Source organism: Cuculus canorus, chromosome 4 (assembly GCF_017976375.1).
Source record: "Cuculus canorus isolate bCucCan1 chromosome 4, bCucCan1.pri, whole genome shotgun sequence".
Classification (NCBI taxonomy): domain Eukaryota; kingdom Metazoa; phylum Chordata; class Aves; order Cuculiformes; family Cuculidae; genus Cuculus; species Cuculus canorus.
Genome location: NC_071404.1, coordinates 34,000,443 through 34,021,771, shown reverse-complemented (window position 1 = coordinate 34,021,771; position 21,329 = coordinate 34,000,443). Strand labels below are relative to the sequence as shown.

At 34.9% G+C, this 21,329-nt stretch overlaps 1 protein-coding gene across 2 annotated transcripts in view; it reads right to left on the bottom strand.

Annotated features, from left to right (window-relative positions):
- The window catches only part of MTNR1A (melatonin receptor 1A), a 54,171-nt gene that overhangs the window by 7,824 nt on the left and 25,018 nt on the right, over positions 1–21,329 (bottom strand). Inside the window, exon 3 of one of the 2 annotated variants that reach the window (XR_008449827.1) lies at positions 14,024–14,139. The exons of the other annotated variant lie outside the window; for it this stretch is intronic. The gene's annotated coding sequence lies outside the window, so the exon portion shown is untranslated. Of the gene's footprint in view, positions 1–14,023; positions 14,140–21,329 lie in introns of those variants that run through there. 2 annotated transcript variants of the gene reach the window in all.

The window sequence follows — 21,329 nt, the reverse complement described above, 5'->3', positions numbered from 1 at the left end:
TTACAGAGACAAGCAAGCATGCAGATAATCCCAGCTTCACTGAAGAAAGATTTGAAAACTTTAAGAAACTAGCAGTCCGTGCAGCTCAGCATCAAAATAGCACAAAACAGCTGAGCAGAAACGAAGGAATAAATATTACATAAGCTCCAGTTGCTCCTGGGAGCTTCATTCACTTTAGAGATCATAATATCAACTCCCTTAGATCTGAAAAGTCTATTTTTAAACTAAAGGCACTATTTATAAACCTGGCCTGAATCAAGAAGTCCACGTGCACATTAAATTTGAATAGCATGATGGGCCTATGGGCTTTGCTTCTGATTAGCAAATTAACTCTAATACTTCAGGCTGTGATGCAGAGAAATTTGAATGGCTTAAAGCCTACAATGAACCTCTTAGCTTTAAACACGTGCAGGAAAACCTTTCTCTTTCCTTTTAAGCTGAAAAAAGTCTTGTATTATTTAGCGATTTTCTTAAAACCTCATTCAAATGTACACCCCTACCACATAATAGAAGGGAATTTCAGACCCTCTGTCATCTAGCTGGAACTGCACTGAAACCAGCTGTGTAATTATAGACGTGGCAATTGCCTACAAATGTAATGATGTCAGGCAGGTAGCTTGTTAGCACCGAGGAGAGAGATTATTAAATATTTACAGTTTGAACTCATTTATAATCTCACTAAGGTAGAGGTTCTGCATGTCACAGACAAGATACTGCAAAGATCTAAGTAACCTCAACTTTTAACTGCAGTTGATAGAAATTCAGGGCACTGAATCTTACAGGTCTGGACAGCTGGAGAACTACGTAACAGTGTATTTGAGAGATAAGGAAGGATAGGTTTGTTAAATTCCATGTTATCAGAATAATCCATATTGTAATACTTTGTTCCAGTGTGCTGCATGCTGAAGAAAATTTGACATAATCAGCACAGCATAAATGAAAGATCACACTGATGCACTCTGAAAAGAAAATGTTATATTGTATTTGGATTATACTAATTATCATACAGAAACTTCCAGTGAAACTGCAGCCACTATTTAATTTGAAATGCCTATGCCATCTTCTGGCCAAGAAAATTAGATGCATGAAAGAGTAATTGGCAGAAAATGGCAGTGAGGAATTATATAATACTCAGAATGGAGGATTTTGGTTTTGGGTCCAAGTTGACTGTAGCCAAACAGTATGCAGATGTTATTAACTGGTTTTACAGATAAGCCAACTAGCATAGAGTTTTCTTTGACTTTATCACCTGCTTTCTTTTTCTGCAGCTCAATGGTATACGTGTGAGTGAGACAGCTACTGCTCTCCTTCTTAAAGTCTAAAAATATTCGTCAGTGTTATACTTGGTAGTTCAGTCATGAGAAGAAAGTAATGTGAGTTTTACTGCTAGGCAGGGAAAAGAATAGAATCCATATGCTGGATGAGTGCTACAGACTTGGGAATGTACTGTGCCTCTGGCAGTTTTGTATGACATGTCAGGGCTGCTTTGAAAATGTCTCTTGTATTGGACATCTCACATGATAGTAGTACTTACTTTGTAGTAGGCAGTAGATTTAGCAGGTGCATTGGGAAATGGAGTATCTCAGTACTAGCAAGACTGAGGTATTTCTGGGTATGCCAAGAAGGATAGTCCTATCCAGTGGATGACTTTATGTGACATGAAAGGATTTAAAGGATTTTTAAGAGGTGCAGTTTTTTAAAGGACTCTAAGTAATAGCACTTAGAGCTACTATACAGTATACAGTAGCACAAAACATGCTGGTTTGACACTCTACGCAGTAGGTTCCTATCCAAGACATTTTGCTTTAGAAGCAGCAGAAATTTAACAAGACTTCTGCTCTTTTAGAAAACTTCTAAACTTTTATTAGAGTAATATCTAGCTAATACATATTTTCTTTGGTAACTACATTGTACTAAGCTGCACTGTCATACGGTTTTGTAGTTTTATAATGTAGAAATGATAGATGAAAATTACTCTTGTCAAATAAGTAGTCCAGAAATTGAACAATTCAATTTCTTAAACACTTCATTGACAAATCTCCAGTAGATTTTGATAAAATAGAGTTCAGTTGTCATTTGACAGAAATTTGAAGTGTCGTATCTGTATTTCCTGATACTGAGAATGAATATTGCTGCAGTTATGTGTCCCATTCAGTGTGTAAATGCTTGGTTTTTTCAGTTCTGAGGGTGCTTTTCCCCAAAATGCAATATCATGACGACTAATACAGTCAAATGTAATTCTGATTTAATCATTCTTAATGTAACTTTTTCTTTGTCCAAGCAACTAAGGGTGAGGTAAGACATAAAATACCAAGAAAGCTTGTAATGACATTTAAGTGAATCAACAAACTCAGCTGTCTTGCAGATTGAATTGTTGAAACAAGGGCAGGCAGTCGCAGTAGTGGATATCTTGGGTTCTGCGATCCCAGGTTTGGGCTCTGGTATTTGCCTGGACTGTGCTTTCTACAGTTCACTGGGTTCCTGTGTTTTCAAGGTCAGGACATCTATTTGTTTTGAACAACAGCTCCTTCTACCACGATGACAATATTTCAGAGACTGAACAGATCTGCTTGAGAAACTTATCGGCTTTTTACAGGAGAGCATTATATTACTACTTCTGACTTGTCCTTTCTATCTCTAATTTCTATGATTCATTTGGGAGGGAAAAAATCCTGCAGAATGGCCTGTTTCCCACCAAGTTATTGCCCAGATGTTACAGAACACTAAAACTGCCATCCCAGTTTATCAAGCTGTATGATCTGACTAGAATAATGATACTACTGATGTCAGAGTATCACACTACTGAACTGCATCACAGCAGAGTCAGCGTAAGAGTATTTTTTCCCCCTTCAACTATATTTGCATTAGAGACTGGAAATAGGTGGACAAAAGTGGTGTTATGGCAGTAACTCATAGCTCAGATAAATAAAACAATAAATAAAGCCAATAATACAGTTCAGAAACTAATACAAATGCAAAGGGGAAAGCACAAAAAGATGGAGAGGGATGCTTGTGAAATATAATTATGTTTTGTATTTATATAAAATGTCATCGATCAGTCAAGATTGCTACCAGAAAATGGGAAGATACAGTCTATTCCCGTCCAAATTCTAATATGTATTTTGAGAAAACAAGAGAAAACTGGAGAAAACAGGAGAGTGAAGGAGCAAACACATAACTAACAGCAGACTTCTATACTGTATATAATAATGCAAATATGATATCTCTTTCTGGAACACCTTTGAAAGTCACAGTTTTGTATAACTGGATTTTGTGGCTGAATTTGTCTGTGGAATTATTCATGGGAAGAAAAGGAAGTTAAAAAAACTCTCAAGAGTACCCAGTAATACATTTTCTTTCTGTTATGACAAATAACAGTGTAGGTGGTCATTCAGCCAATCCAACATTTAACTGCAGAGTCCACGGTAGACATCAAAAGCTAATGAAATGATTTCTTAAAGCATTCTTCCCTGTCCTTTCTCCCAAAATCATCAATGGTAGCACAACTGCCAGGAAGTTGGAAAATATCATTATTGAAAATATCACTTATATATAGTCAAACGTGTATTTACTCTTTCTTCCTCTATCCATTCTCTGTTTCTCTACTCCTCTTTCTTCTGCTACTTATTCCATCATCACATCTTTTCTCTCCTTACTGCCTTACAACCTAAAATCTATTGCGTTTCTGACAGAAACTATTTTTCTTCCTTCTTTCTTCTCCTTTCCCCTCATTGTTTGTCCTAAGTTCCTTAAAAAATATGAGAAGACACAGAAGATTAACACATTAGACTCCCACTTTAGCAGTGTGATGTTATTTAGGGAATATTCTATTGTGTCATTATCAAAGATATAGCTGCCTCCAGTTCCTCCTGCCTCCTTTTAATTTCTTCATTTTCACTATCCAGAAGTTGAATGGTCCCAGAGCACAAGTGGATGACTGAAATGGTATCAAGTACTAGGTGGAATTCACTAGAATGAGTGCTATTTTTATTGCAATATTAGTGGGTTTTGTTGATGAAAGTAACTGAGGGTATCAAGAACTCTTACTCTTTTAGAACATCAGCATCAGAAATGCATTAGCACAGAAAACTGGAAGGAGAAAGTGGAACTTGTATATGCATGGAAGGAAGGCCATGGATCTTAATTCTTGTCTATTCCTCTCTGTGAAAAAGAAATGGGAAAACAGCAGCTCTGGATTAAGTGAGAGGAAAGACCCCATGACCCGTGCATAGTCCTTTTCCTCTGTAAAAAGTTTTTATAAACCTCTGTAAAAAGTTTTATAAATTTACTCCAGCTACTGGAACAGAATAGACTATTCTAATCCAATGCTGCAACACCTACACTATCCTCCCTTGTTTGTGTACATCTGCACAGGAAAACCCTTTTCTCAGCATGTGCCTTTGTAATTTGGTGGGCACTGACACCAACTGCAGGGTTCTGCATCTGGGTGAAAATATGAAATACAAATGAAAACTAACCCAGGTACACTGACTGTCAAGAAAACTAAAAATATGACAAAATAACAATTTAAGTTATGGACAACTTTCTTAGAGCATGTCCATGTAAGAAAATTGTTCAGAACTGCTGCTGCAGGCAATTAAAATGATAGCCCTGACAATTTAAGTGTGTCAAAAGCTTAGAAGCACTAGTGTCTTTTCCCCCTTTGTATTATTTAAAATAACACGGATTTAGATACATGATAAAGGATAGATTTGCAAGAAATTAAGGAAGTAGGTAGTTTGTTCCTTTTTTACCTGATTCATACAAGTGATTGATTATCACAATTTAACACATGCATAGTAAAATTGACTCAGAAAGAATGTTTTCTTATGTGAGTTGCATATTTTAAAATAGCTTAAACCTCAGGCTAGAGATGAAATTTTATATCAGAGGAGAAGGAATAAAGACATTGCACTGCCTTATGTAAAATCTGTATTTTAATTCATTATCAAAAAGTTGGAGGAAATTTATAATTTCTCTGCATCTAAACATTTTTGGTTGTTGGTTTGATTTTTTTCTTAAAGATCAAATTTCTAGTGCTCTAACAGAACTAACATGGACTTTTAGAAAACAGTTTCTATTTTCTAATGCTAAGCCCATTGCTAGTAGAAATAGCCTACAGAGATCTTAAGATAAGCTTTAACATTTATGTCATTTGAATGACCATAAAAATATTTTCAGTTATTTTAAGGCTTCTTAAGAATCTTATCCTTGTACAATTTCATTTCTTCATTACAAAAGCAACTGTCAGTACAGATAAAATAACAGGGACAAATTCATAGAATCATAGAATGGTTTGGGTTGGAAGGGACTTTAAAGACCACCCAGTTCCAACCCCCTGCCATGGGCAGGGACACCTCCCACAAGACCAGGCTGCCCAAGGCCCCATCCAACCTGGCCTTGAACACCTCCAGGGATGGGGCAGCCACACCTTCCCTGGGCAACTTGTTTCTGTGTCTCACTACCGTCATCATGAAGAATTTCTTCCTAATGTCTAATCTAAATCTTCCCCTCTCCAATTTATAGCCATTCCCCATTGTCCTATCACTACATGCCCTTGTAGATGACTATAAAGAATTAACTATAAAGAATTTGCTGACCTTAAATAAATTGACTGTAAAGAATTCATAGAACTTTAAAAAATATTCTTAAGCCATTATTCCTTTAGTTCTTCAGACAAAGAAATGAGGTGAGGGTCTTTTTCAGTATTTCTTCTGGGCAGCCTAGAAAATATACACTGTGACTTCACTGCAGGCAAATAACGATGCCATCCTAAATTCATACCAATACATTTATATTATACAATTATATGAGAAGTACTGATGCATATGTACATCATCTAGTTATTCTGCAACAGGATTCATGATGGTGTTTAAAAATATTAAAACTGCTTAAATAATTTTAAATATAGCATTTAGAACAAGAATTATAAACCTACCTAAGCTTTATACAGTAGGAAATACTTGGAATGCCCTCCATTTAGGCATCATGACCTATGGCCAAACCGATGATGACTGTTTGTGACAAGATGTAGAAATAACATTTAGGCAAATAAGCAGCTCTGTGTGTTGAATTAATCTCATAACTTTATTATTGAATTATTATTCCTCTCCATCTTCTTCTAGTTACTTGCCTATTCTCTGTGTTTTTCATGAAGAATGGTGTGGAATTTTTCAAAAAGCATTCTATTTTTCTGTTAAGTATAAACTGTCCGTTTATCAATCAACATAGTAAAAGGAGAATGAGGCTATGGCACTAGCTAAAAGGAAAGAAACATTTACATGCTGTTGACTTTCAATACCTGCATATGTCTTCCAAACTTATCACTCAGGATTCTTACTTAACATATAGCACCAGAAAAGTCTCTCTACAATGAAATAAATTGCTGAAACCAATACTTGCTGACAAAAGTATTGGATTTTTTATTATGGTAATTTCAGTATGGTGGCATATAAATGTTGCATTATGATATCTCATCTGAAGCATTTGTACCCATTGATTTTTGCTATGACTCAGAAATGACTGCTCACCTTCAGAATCCCAAAAAAATTTGTTAATTCAAATTCAATATTTTCAGAATAAAAGATGTGAACACTTTCTTTGTGTGAAAATAATGTAGGTTTGGAAAATTGTACCACCAATATAATTTGTGTCTCACAATATTATGTAAATAATATCTTGGCTGTTTTTAATGTCTATTTTTTCTCTTATACTGCTTTCCATCTTTTTTTAAAAGTTAGAATCTTATAAAAAAAAACACTTTTAAGCAAGCTGAAAAGCTAAATATAGGTAGCTAAAGATAGTATCCTTTTAAATATTCAGTAAAAACTTTGCTTGTTCTCCCTCTGAACCCTACTCCTGAGTTCTTCATCTTTTTTTAGGTACAGGTTTTTAGTGTGCCAACATACTTCATTATTTAACAAAATTTAGCAAACCAGAAATCAACACTTCTACTTAAGAAGCTAAAAATAAAGAAGGCATGAAAAGAAAGGTAGGATCATTATCTCAATGAATATTAAAATACAGAAATCCCTATGCTGAACGGATGCCAGAAAGAAGAGGTTCTGTACAGTTAAAGATACAGTGTATTTACACTGTGTTCTCAAACCTGACATGAACATTATTATGAAAAGGATATAGTGGTGAGCAAGTGGTAATGAAGCCTCAGCTTCAGACAGCACTAAAGTCTCCCTTTGCTTTCTTTACTTTGGTCTGTTAGGGAATAATCACCTCATCTTTCAAAAACAATTTTAAAATGTTCTACAGGTGATGAATGCTAAAAAAGTGGTAAAAAAAAAAAGTCTTCCACTTCTCAGCTAAAGCCTCCTAGATTTTCTTGCTTTAGTTTCAGAAACAGCTGTATTTATCTTTGTGCGTGAAAAGATTCCTTCAACAGTTTTGAAAGTGGAAGATGGCTTGAGCTCCCAAGAGAGCCACTTAAGCTGTCTACATGTATGAGCACAAAAATGTCTGCTTTCGCAGATTAATGCATTTTGTAAAATAACAGAAGAAAGGCTTCTCCAAAAGATCTGAAAATTCTTCCCTCTTTCAAAACATATGTAAGCCCAGAGTAACCGTCTTCATTTATCTGAAGCAAAACTGGTTAGACCACTATGCAGAAGGAACTATTTTGGTAAAATGTAAAAGAACCCCTTCAAAGCCTTTTATTGAAATTGTGTACTTCAGTTGCAACCACTAATAGGTAATAGTAGTATTTGCTATGATTATAGTCTTTTACTGATAGACTTGAATTTATATTTTAGGGAAGTCAAAGGGGCTGTTTTTATAAATTCCAATATCTGAGATAGGACAGTGTCAGTTCTTAATGATATTTTACAGTATATTGTATTAAAAACATCAAGCTTCCTGAAAATTTGGTGCAGCGGGATGTTGAGCTAGTCAGATCATAAGGCAGATTGATCAATTAACCTTCTTTTTACAGCGAGCCTGATGAAGAAAACCATTTAAGACAGAGAATAAAAATAAAACAGTTTCTGTCTGCCTTTTTTTGTACTTTAAAGGAAGATTCTTTCTTCAAGGATTGATTTCAGTCAGTTCAAAGACCTTCGTGGTCCTTTTCTCTATATATCTTAGGCCTTATCTATTTTCTGTTCTTTTCAACTGTTTCAGTCCCTTCTTCTTGATGTCTTCCTGTGCCTGGTCTTAATTTTGGCCAGTGCTTGCTTTTATTGACTCTTCTCAGCTGCTTCTGAGAGACAGAGTCATCTTCTCTTTCTTCTGGGAGATCAGTCTCACTCAGATATGCTTTTACTAACCGAATGTAGCAAGCACAGTTAGAAAAAAAGGAAACGCATACCTTTAGTCAGACTTAAGGGAGAGAAGAGTGGTAGTCAAACTTTTCATCTTCAGGACAGGTCCAAAAAATGTCTCTTTTAAGTCTGCATGGAATTAAAAGCTTATGCTAAACTGTCAAGTCAAACAAATGAACAAACACATCCAACTGTATTCTTTCAGGATAAGAAGAAACTTAGTTATATGAGATTTCCAGTAGATGCATAAAAGTGGATGTAAAAAGCAGGGGCAGGTTCAATAGCGCTGTCTGAGAATCTACCTCAGCAAACACTGAGAAGCAAACATTTCTTAGAACAAAAATTTGTTCCACGCTGCTAAACAAGTCCCTAAAGTAGGAAGAATAGGGGCTAAAATGGATGGTAAAAGTGACAACAACGGAAAACCTCATAAGGCTTGATGCTGAGACAAATGAAAAAAACATCGAAAGAGAATGAGAGTCCTTGTTTAGGAAGAAAAGATTTTGCCACAAAGGAATGTGTTCTTCTGGAGTAAATACATTAAATGCAAACTACAAGTATTAAAATGGAAAAAAAATATGGCATTGTTCCTTAGTTATGATTTCATTTCAGTAAATCCTGCACCACAGGATACAGTACTCTTTTGTTCCAAGACCTATTTGGAAAAGAAATAAGAAATCCGTTGGAATGCTAGTCAGTATCTTTAGGCGGGTATAACTGAGGTTCAGCTGTTATTAATAAAGCAGCTAATGTGAAGACTGGGAGCGGATGTTATCTTCTATTTCCCTACACCAAAGAGAGAATTTAGTTGTGTTTCACAGACATAGGACAAACTAGACTCCAATATTTTGTGCCATTGTGCAGTGGTTGTCTTGTTTTCTTTAATCTATTCCAGTGCTTTGTAGCTCTGTGTTCCATACCAAGCTCTTAGTTTTCTTTACGTTAGACAAAAAGAAGAAAGAAAATTATAGGAAAGTATGAGAACCTACACACAAATCTAACAAATCATTCCAAATATATTTATCTTTTCTACAAGTCAGAGAATCTACCCTTTCCTACACCTTTAGAAGAAAATACATTTATCAGCTCTTTACAGTCACAACTGGGACCAGCACTAAATACAACAGGCATGGGACTGGATTTTGCCCCTGCCTCATTGTGTGACTATATAACCCCTTTTTGTCCCATGAAACTATACTCTTTCCTAGCACTTGAGTTCCTCCTTTTCTCAACTTTTTCCCATATTCCTCTTTTCCAATATCTACGTATTATGTATTAATAGCCACTCTGGACAAAAGCTGTATTTTAAGTGTTACATATGTCATTGTATCTAACAGTTTAAAGTTAATAAAAAGCACATTTTTAGATTTATTGCTAAATATCCATTGCTGTGTTCATATAGATAATTATCACTTAACATCCAGAAAGTAACATTTATTGTGACAAGCAAGCCCTCCTCCCCATTCTACTTATATCTGAGTGAGCAAAGATGCACAGGGTGCTAATCACCCAAGAATGATAATATTATGTTATCGTTAAAGGACATAGAAATTATATTTCTTCAGTTTATGGTAACAATCAAGGTTGTGATACTAATTAATTGCATGAATATTTGTTCAAAATCCAGTTTTCTATTGGGAAATGCTAGACTCCAAGTCTTAGAGGCTGCCTTTTCACAATGAACTTGGCTGTTCTCTTCTCCTGTGGAGAGACTTTCTAAAATGCAGTTGCTTGAGGCAGGAGAGAAGTGGAACAGGTCTTTCTCCATCTTCCTCTCATGAAGGCAGCAAGGGGTTCAGCATTGTAGTTTAACATATTTAGCATGTTGGCATAATTTTCTGTGAATATGTAAATATATTTTGTAAGATTTTGATCTATATGTATTGCTTGTGTCAGCATGTCTTCTAATGAGTTTACAGACAGTAATTGATACAGATGAAGAGCTATATTCATATATAAACATGTAATGATGACTATTGAACAAACATGGGCACAGAAGGCTGAAAATAATTTTAGCTATATTGTGGAAAAGAAATATGAACAGCCATGGATTTATGGTTCCATAGGTAGAGAAGATTATCTGAAATCACTGTTCCCTCTAGATCATAATCAAAATTTTAATTTTAATGTAAATTTGATTATAGTTAATACAAGATTTAAGATTTAAAAATCATGCTGTCTCTGAGTTCAAATTAATAGTCAACCTCACAGCAACTTCAGTTACCTGTAAAAGTATAAAGCATTTGGACTATGGCTTATAGTATTAAATGAGTGCATTAGTACTTTTTAATGAGATAAACCTGTCATTCATACATAAAATTATTCACTGAGAGCACCAGTTACTATACACTAATCTTTTAGCATTCCCTACAGTATCTTGCTCAGTGTGACTATTAATCTTCATAAAAATTAAGAGAGGGAATCCCAGTCCCCAAAGAAGCCAATGACAGAAGCCTGGTGAAATTTCCAAATCACCATCAATAGAGCTTATATTTTATATTCCTCACATTCATTATCACCCAAATCAAGTCCCTCAAAGACAACAACTGCAAATTTCCATTAGCAGTGATTGCTGTATTTTATTATTTTAGTCACTTCATCCCAAGAAAAAATAACTAGAGTGTAGTGATTTCAGAGTAATGTTTGTCTAGAAGAACATTTTGAGAAGCAATAGAATTAAAATATTCGGTTTGGGCTGCTTAAAATGTTGCTATAGTCATCTGCTTCAGAATTTTTTAAATCAAACTCAGAAAAAGCAGCAAGTTTATGACCATCTTTAATTGAACTTAAATAGCTCTGTTTTTTTTTTTTTTACTTTAACATAATATCTTTCTAAATTTCAACATACTAATTCATTATGAAGGAGTCTCTAAAACTAACAAATTGGACATACCTGTTTTCTTGTAAAGGTAACTATTCTGCAAATAGAATTAATTTATTTAAGAGTTAATAAAAGCAATCCAATAGATTCACCCATATAAATTTCTGAACAAATCTTTGAAACAAATTCATGGGTAAAAAAATTACATCTCAACTCTTTAATTTTCCTGGCAAAGTTTAAAAAAATAAAATGTTGCCTTTTACAGAAATCAGAAATATTTCCCTTTCTAAGCTGAACTTTGTAGGCAGAAATAATGAAATTCTGTGTGGAAAAAACTCACTCAGAACACCAGGGGAATGAATGATGGAGACCTGTCTCTCCTTCTGGAAGATATGTTTCAGAAAAATTGCTAATTGAGTGGTATGTTAATTGCCTATTTACTGTTTATTGATGGATGGTGCTTTGCCTTGCTGTACTGTAAAGTCACTGCTTGCTATAGTTTTTCACAGTTCATCTTCTGAGCAAGGGGATTATTTTTCACAAATCTCATGATTACTAGGCTGAATTGAGAGGTCAATGTAAAAAGCCTAACATTTAGTACAGCCAACTTTGTGTCTTGTAGATTTTGCTAAAATGTCATAAAGGAAAGACTTTTACTTTCAAAAGAGTGGTGGCATTCATAAGGACAGAGCTGTAACAAATTCTGGGCTTCCAGTAACCCTAAGAAAGCTGCAGCTGATCATGTTTAACTAGACCTGAGCCAGCAGAAGATATTGAAGATATATCACTTCTGCCGACAGTAAAGTAATGGATTTCTTCTAAGATGATGCTGCCTTTTTTTTCATTCTTCTGCTTCCTTCTCTGTTCTTTGATTTCTTCTTCCCTTCCCCTTCCCTCATTTGAGGAATGAGTAATGGAAAACATGTTAGCTCTAGGTGAGCTCTACTTCCAGAGCACAGGTGCTCCAAAACCAAAAGTAATGTGGCATTTAGAGATACCTTAATCACACTACGACCAACTCTTTTTCTTCTTTTCTTTCTCTTACTGACAAATTTCTGTTGGAGAGTATATGGGGAAAGATAGCCTTTGAAGAAAAATGTTTCCTATTCTGTAGTACAGTAGATACGTGAAAGGATATCAAAATGCCCACAACTGAGTGACAGACAGCTTCTTGTCCTGAAGTTTTTGTGTCATGCAGCTAATAAGAAATAGGTGCTTTTGCCAATGGCATGTGTCAAGCTAAAGTGAATTTCATTGTGTTTCTTATTTGGCTGCTGGAAATCTTCAGAAACTGTAATATAAACTGTAATATAAATATTCTATACTGGTGATGTTAACATTGTAGACACATGACAACATCTCATGGAGATTGTACTAGAATTACTATAAAAAGTATTATAATATTTGAAAGATTAAAAAAATCCATACATTTGTTAGCAGATATTTACCATTAACCCCACTTCCAAACAGTCCAATTGTTCATTCTAACTGGGAAATAATTCATATGTAATTTTAAAGTTGGTACAGTCACGGAAATTAACAAATCTGCCAAGCCTGACATCTTCTTTTGTAAAGTTAACTGATCTGTGAATAGAATTGACTTATTTGCTCTCAGTTGTGTTTAAGAATGGACACAAGTAACACAGTAGATTCACTAGCCTGAATCTTCCAGTTATAGCCCTGTATTCTTATGGCACAGACCAGCCATAAAAGAAAATAAAAAGTGAAAGAGCCAGTGTTTGTGCTAATATGCATTCGCATTACCAACCCTAAAAATGTTTCTATATTAGAAAGGAATTCTAACTGTGACTATTGGATATGTGTTCACTTTCAGGTACGTTTGAGATAAACGGAGGTGATGCTGTTACATGCCATTTCTCTTTTCTTTCATTTGTATTGCAGCAAAACTGTCAGGTGCATTAGGGTTTGCTTGAGTTAATCGACATAATCACAGTAACTCTGAAGAAATCATACAGGTTTAGAGGCAATGAGAAAAAAGCTGCTTTGCAATTTATCAAATTTAAAGTCACATACATTCGACAATGTGTCCTTAGCAAGGTAAACCAATTATTACTATTCTCCCACAGACTTTCCAAAAAATAGGCAGATTTATATAATTTATTATATTGAAATCTACCCTGTTATTACAGCATAACGCCTGGGTGAAAATAGAAAATCATGTTCACATCCTTGACAAGTTAAACTTCTAACCTTTCTTTAACAAACAAAATCATTTCAAATATCAAAAAGTTAGCAGGAGCATTTTTAGATTCATGCACGTTGCATTTTCAGAAAGTAAAAAAACTATAAATAATCCACTTGTTCTATGGCCTCTTTCTCAGCAGTATTGTTCTTTGTATGTGCAGACTTTGGATGAGAATGTTCTTGAAGTCACCTCATTCATCTTGATATAAAATATCCACATTTCTTCCTTGGCCATTTAGGAACAGTGTGCGCAAACTAAAAACAACTAAAAAATGAAGCATGTTTAGTTCTCAATTTATAATGACATATGATAATTAGTGTAATAAGTGTAACCTCAGAGATTACATTGTTACACCATAGGAAAAAACTTTCTGTTCTACAACCTGAACAGACATCAATTTTATGAAATATCAAGCTTTTAGTGGTCTGTTCATTTCTGGTACTCACAAATTCCATGCTATTGGGAGCTGAAGCAGTCCAACATATATGAAATTTCTGGGCAGTTGTTTGAACTACAGGACTGTGAAATAAGAATTTTTATTTATTTGCTATGCACATAAAAATACTATAGTGTAATTATGTCAGTAGTTGGAATCCTGTTCAACAGCAAGATTTCATTTTGGCTCAGATCTCACTACACATATTTAAATTAAAATAATTTTAAATGAAAGAGAGAGAGCTTATACTATGATTTAGAAAAAATCTTTATTTTCTTAGCCATGATCACAAATGAATAATACTTTTCTTGGTAGGTTACTGTGAACTGGAACAACGAGTTATACGCTGGAAATAATCAGTGGTCCTTGTAGTCAGCTAAATCAGAATGCCTCAGTGTAAGAAGATCTGCATGGAGAGAAGAGATAAACAATAGAGATAAAATGCTCAAGGAATTTTATTTAGGCTTCTAAACCCTTTCCTTCTCCATTAAGTTAGAAAGGGCAGAGATCGACTCTTTGGTTCAGGTCCTGATCATATCTATATACAAAATAAGCCTCTGGAATTAATCCCATCCAAGGGAGAGGAACTTTTCATGATCCGCAGTCAGTTTTAAGTTTTTCTGAAATGAAATCATCAAAACAGTCCGAATGTGCATATTTGACAGCCGAATTCTACCTACTGTTTTTTTGAGACCTAGTTGCGTATTACTTGTGAAAAACTGCAAACAGCCAACTAGAGCCATCATTAGAAACATGTTTTGTTTAGTTCAACGATGCCATTAATTCAGTGAGTAATTTTTCCATGAAGATTTCTGTTGCTTCATGAAGTTTAAATTTACATTTGCAATATGTTTTTAAAAAATCCTAGATAGCTTTCAAGTGTGGCTTAGAAGAAGTGTGGCCCAGGTGAAGACTTTATCCTAGGTACTTGTTTCTTCATACAATAAATCACACACAGTATTTATATACCTCCCAAGCTCTATTCATTTCAAGCGAGGCTAATAACCAGCATGCTCTCAAAATTCAATGCTCAAAGAAAAGTCAAGTGTAAAGTAGTGATAACATCTCTAAAAAACACTTGGTTGGAAAAACAGATGGGTGTCTAAGTTAAATAATGAAACTTTTCTGAGCCAATATTTTGTAAATTTAGCATCTAATGTGCATCCATCAATGAGTCCACAAAAAAATATTTAGAGAAAATAGTAACATCATGACTTGAACACAGTGCAACTCTGTGCTCTCCTCATAATTATTATGTCTTTAATTTAAATGGATCCCATCTTCAAAACACTGCAGTTAGGAGAGATGGCTTGCTAATATTCAGAAGTAAATAACTGATTTCTTTTTGATTTTTTATAAGAGAAATGATATACTGGATACCATTTGACCAAGTAGTCACTAGTCTTCCCTCTCCAAAAAAAAAAAATATAAATACAAAAACATGAAAAACTCTTTAATAGTATTCCAAAACTGACCAAAGAATTGTACAATCAGCAACCCAGTTTATGGTAGCACTGAATCTTACTGTTACAGGAAAAAGCCTTGCATTTACAGGCCCTGGTCCTTATGGAAGCCTTCAACCACCCTGATGCCTTCCAGAAGGACAACAGAGCAGGGCTCAAGCAATCTAGGTTCCTTGAGTGCATCTTATCACAGGCAATCGAAGATCCAACACAGAAAGATGTTATACTGGACCTGACGCTTATGAACAAGGGAAAACTTGTCAGGAGCTTGAAAGCCCGAGAGAGCCTTGGCTGCAGTGACCATGAAATGGTGAAGTTCAGTATCCTAAGGAGGAAATTGGGCAAAAAGCAAAATCAAAGCCTCAAAATCAAATGCCTTTCAGATGATATGGCCCTGGAAATAAGAGTAGTCCAGGTGAATTGGCTGATATTCAAGGATTCTCTCCTCCAAACTCAAGAAAGCTCTGTCATGGCAATTAGGAAAAAAAGCAATGGCAGCAGAGACCTGGATAGATAAACAAGGAGCAGCTAACCAAACTCAGATATCAAAAAGAAGTGTACAAGAAGTGGAAGCTGGGGCAGGTACACCTGGAAGAAGTAGAAAGTTCCTGTTGAGTTATGCAGGAATAGCATTAGAAAAGTGAACTGGAGTTGAATCTGGCAAGGAATGTGAAGAGCAACAAGAACCAATTCTACAAGTACATGAAGAGCAAAAGGAAGACTAGGGAAATCATGGACCTGCTGCTGAATGGGGCAGAGGAACCGGCGGCAAATAAAATGCCAAAGGCTGAGGTGCTCCATGCCTTCTTTGTTTCAGTTTTTACCAGTAAAATTTGCCTACAGGAAGCTCAGACCCCTGAGACAAAAGACATTGTTCAACCTGCAGAAGAGAAGGCTCAAAGGGGGATTTACCAATAGGCATAAATACCTGATGGGAGAGAATGAGGATGAAGGGTCTGGACTCTTCTCAGTGGCACCCCATGACAGTGGCAGTAGGCACAAATGTAAATACACTAGATTCCCTCTGAACGTAAGAAAACACTGTAAAGGTGGTCAATCACTGGCAGAGAGGCTGTGGAGATATTCAGATCACAACTGGACACTGTCCTAGGCAACCTACACTAGCTGACCTGCTTGAGCAGGGTGTCAGACTACATGATCTCAAGAGGTTCCTTCCAACTTAAATGATTCTGTTGTTCTGTGAATTTCCGCTACCTAAGAAAAAAAGCATTATCTCCTTGATAATGAACATTCAGAAAACTGATAGGAGTTTGCCTTGAGTTCCTTAAATACAGGGATCTTGTGTCATTTGTGACACCCTAGGGTGTGTGCCCTTAATGAGCCTCTTGCTGCTGCATGAGGAGATGGTTGCCCTGCAGGTTGTCCTGTCGCAATCCTGTGCAGACTTCAGTCTCAAACACAGTATGGCACTTCAGATAGCGCCTAGGTTTAAGGATGTCATTTGTAAGCATGTTAAGAAAGTAGTGTCAGGGAAGAAAAATAAATAATTTATAGAAAGGAATGGAATCTTTGGGGTTTTATGTTCTTAACTGATAGAAAACCAGTGTCATGCCTTCTTTGATGGCTTAAAGAAATATACTCCAAAAATACTGAAAAGATAAGCACGAACTTCTAGGATACTGGCAACCAAAGCGGTTTGTGCCATATCTACTCAAAGATGAGACATTCTTGGAAAAATTAGGTAGACTAGATCCAAAATAAACTTTCACAAAATATCAAGAAACAGCTTTATTTGTAGAACTACTTATTTGTTGGAGGTATTTTAAAAAGACAAAGAGAAATATATGTGTTCTGTAATAAAGTATGCATGTCACATTGTTACAGGAGCACTGTAGTGTAACAGTACCATGAAGAAACTAAAACTATGCCAGATCTTTCACGTATGCTTTCTTTCACGTACTGACCCTCAGCTACTGTACTACTAATCCCTCAGTAGCATTTTGTGCCATTAAGGATTATCTGCAGTACTATGAAACAGGAGGCCTAATGCTGAGTACAGCAGAGTTCAATTTTATGGAATGCAGGTTAATCCAGCTTGAATTGCACTTAATCTTTGTTAGTAGATTAACAAAATATATTTTTCTGTTTCTTCTAGATTACACAGAAATGTTTGTAGAGATTAAGAACTAACATAGCTTAGAGCTCAATAAAAAAATCTTCATTGGTTCTGATTTCAACACTGGAACTACAACATACTTGCAATTAACAAACTCTCTAGGGAGTAGGAGGACACAAAAAATCAGAAGTCACAGAATAAAATGAAGGTTTTCCTGATTATATACAGTCTTTCCCATAGGAAGCTCTCTTTGTACCCTTCTAGGTTAATTTTTTTACAACTTGTATATACAATTATGCAACTGCAGGAGAAAAATCTAAGTCTTTTATAATACATATATACATAATCATGCACACATACACATATAAGGTATTATATACAGGAACATAAAGCTAATTTGTCTGTGGTATAAATACAGCAGAAGAAATAAAATTCAGGTAGCTGTGATAGATACTCCTACCAATATCAGAGAAGTTCAAGTCTGTATCAAGTTTATGGCAGAAGCCTGGCTCTATTACAAACCAAGTTGAACTCTGTTAAATTTTTAGGTGCACTTATTTTATCACAACTCATAGCGTAGCCAAGATTGTTGAATAATAATGTTAGAAAACAGTGTGATAGAGTACTACAAAATTAAGCTATTTAACACATTCAGAAACCTCAGTGACAAGTTTCATTCATTAGGGATATATTTTCCCCTTTTTGAGTACATACATCTCATTAATATTAACTGGAGAAACTTATGCATGTTTAAAACTGAAGATGACATTTACTAACTGCATCAGCATTTGCATGGATATGTGTTCAGACTACTTGTTTCTGGAAATTATTGTCTGGACTATTTCAGCCTTGCTAAGTAGTCATGTTTGCTATGTGTTATATATGAAGCTGTGCAAAACATAAGTGCTTATTTTTATATATCATTCCATGACAGATACATTACTTTCAAACATGTGGTGTCTTTCTTTATCTAATTCGTTATACATTTTGATTAATAATTAAGCCCTTACTTTGTGAGAGGCACTTGAAGATTTTAGTTAAGAGAATTGTCAGAAAAATCTCTATAAAGTCATAAAGGATAACTAAAAATAATAAATGTGCACACTTACTTAAAGTAGCTATATAGAATTCTGCCTAAGCTCTATATTTGGCTATATCCATATGAAATTGTCTTCTTCCATATGACTAAAGAGCCCTATCTGTTTGTAGCACCCTTATCCTTCATGTTTAGATATATTTACAATTTAGAATATAACCTCATCAACAATTTGGGAATTTTGAAATTCTTGTCATTCTTTCCTTTTTATATATATATTTTTTTTATCAAACCACAAACAAAAAAAAAAAAGCAAAGAAATTATTAGCAACTAAAACTAAAAAGTTATGGCTCTGAAAACTCTGGAGATAACTGAACTTTGACTTACAGTACATAGAAAAAGACAGTAGATAACGTCTCATTGCTTTTAACACTGTCTCATAATGTCATATGCTTATTAGTCTTGGAGACATTCAAACACCTCGGTTCGGATGTTTTTTGGCTTAGTTTGAGGTGTACATTTCCACACTTCTGCTTTTTGTTCCCTGTTACCTATGACTGCTACACACTTCTGCTTTTTGTGCCTGTCTGGGAAAAAACACTGCTGAATTCTTTAAATCTCTGGATTATTTCAAATAAACGGCATTTAGGTATATATTTGGATTCTGTAAAGGTCTAAGTATTCCAGATTTCCTTTTTACTTTTTGGTTTTTTTAATGGTTTTTGTTGTTGTTGTTGTTTTGGTTTGGGGGTTTTCTGTTTGTTTTGGTTTGGCTTTTTTGTGGAAAAGTAGAACATAGAGAGTCTGGAGTTCAAGAAAAAGGGTGAGGGACTGTCTTGGAGAAAGACAATCACAGACAAAAGTATTCTTTGTACTCATGAAAATCAAGGTATGCTTCCCAGCAAAGATGAACTAAAGTTCCTGTGAATGAACATACAGCTATAAAATGTTTATAAGAATTTCCTAGACAAATTTTTTTACTGTATTTTGATAATTTTCAGCTTCTATAAGGATTAAAAAATCAGACTGTATCACATCTTAATACCAGCTAAAGGCTTAGTAAAGAATACTGTTATTTATCTCGTGTTCTCTCAGATCTGAGCGCAAATTAAATGACTCAATAACATTACTCCATTATAATTAATTACTTCCTGCTACAGCTAGAAAATCTTTAACAAATGTTATTGAAAGCAACTGCATTCCTACTCTAAGAAGTGATGCGTAAAACTGAATACATTACAGTCTGATTAGCTTCTTAATGGTCTAAGAACATGGAACATTTTTCCCTCTAGTGTCTAGCAATGGAAATTACAACAAGCTGAGTGCATTTCTGAATAATTATAATTTTTTTTAATTTGTAATTATTTTTTAAAAATTATGTCAGAGGGTTAGATTGAACAGGTTATTTTGAAATTATTTCCTTGTGAAGAGTTAATATCATACCAAATTTTCTTACTGAAATCAAGGAAAGTTTTATTGTTGGTGTTAATGGGCTTTACATTCCTTATTAAAATGAGAAATTTGGGAAAAACATATCTTCAGAAATTTCAGATGAGTTAAAGTAATATCATACACCTGAGTTGAAAGCAATTATAGTAAAATAGATTGGAACGCATACCGAAAATGTGGAGATTTAAATTTTAGAAAACTTCTACACCTTCAAATATATCAGTATCATCTGCACTACAAAGCAATGGTTTCTGGAAATAGGGAAAATCCACTAACTTGTTGTCAAAGCCTGATCTTCCCCATCTAAGCCACCTCTATAGGCTCTATAAACTTAATAAACTGGAGCCACAGATTGATACTGGCACTTAATAGAGCAGCTACATTCAAGAAATCAAGAAGAGCAATTCAAAGTGACTGCTGTCTGCCTCTGTCATATCTGAGTCCTGTAGAGTCAACAGAGAAATATATGCACGTAATCTAGGAATTTATAGTAGATGTTTGCATATGGCATTTTCCTATCTCTGTAGGGCACTTTGGAGGACAGACAGTCAGAACCATTAATTGGTGCTGCGAACGTCACTATAGTGACCGGATTTTCTCATAGGCTCAAGAGTCTGTTCTGTGAATGCACCCAGTAAGTGGTAAACATTAAAAAGAAATCAGACAAAACAACTGACTGCTTCCAATCTTCTGCATGGAGCAGACATTCCAGCAGAATTTACAGTCTATTGTACAATTACATTAAAATCAAAGCCCCGTCTGTGTAAATGGGACTTGGCTTGTACTTTGCTTCTTCTCATCAGATCTCATGAGAGGAATCTATATTCGGAAATCTGTCTGTTTTCTCCAGACATTATTTTAGTGAAATTTATTATCCCTTTGCACAAATCTTACCTCAGGTAACTAAATTTCTATAACTTGTCCAAATTCGTGTTAATGGCAACTTTTGAATGCTGGTTCTCCTGGGGTTGGGGTGGGGGGTGAGTTTGGTTAGGATTTTATTTTTATGAAAAGCCTTTTTTTTTTTTTTTCTAAAGATGCGCTGGTTATCAAAGACAGCATGTGCACTCTTCTATCCTCAGCCTACTCTCCAGCTGACCTTTCTCTAAAAAGGCAAAAGGAAAAATAGTTCACTTGTTCATAGGACATGAATATACGTAAACCATTTCTTCCCATTCTCAGGATGATAAAGGACATAAGCTAATAGAAGGATCCTTTTTGGCTATGTAGTAGTAAGTTAAAATCGCAGGCAGGACTTTGGACTTCTCCTTGATGTACTTCATGAGACCCCTGTCAGTCTGTTTCTCTAGCTAGATTACCAAGAAACATGTTTTTCTATTATTACTTCTCTCCTTTCACTCCTCTGCTTTTAAGGAGAGGAAAATATCAGTATAAAATATAATTGATAATTGGTAAATAACAGAAGTGCTCATATAATTTAAGAAGTAGTAATATTCATTTACTATTTTGAAAGAAACCTTGACAAAACCAAAAATTTACTTAAAAATATATATTCTGCAATGTGAAACATTTCTTCATAAAAGAAAAAGCTAATAAAAGTCTTTATCCT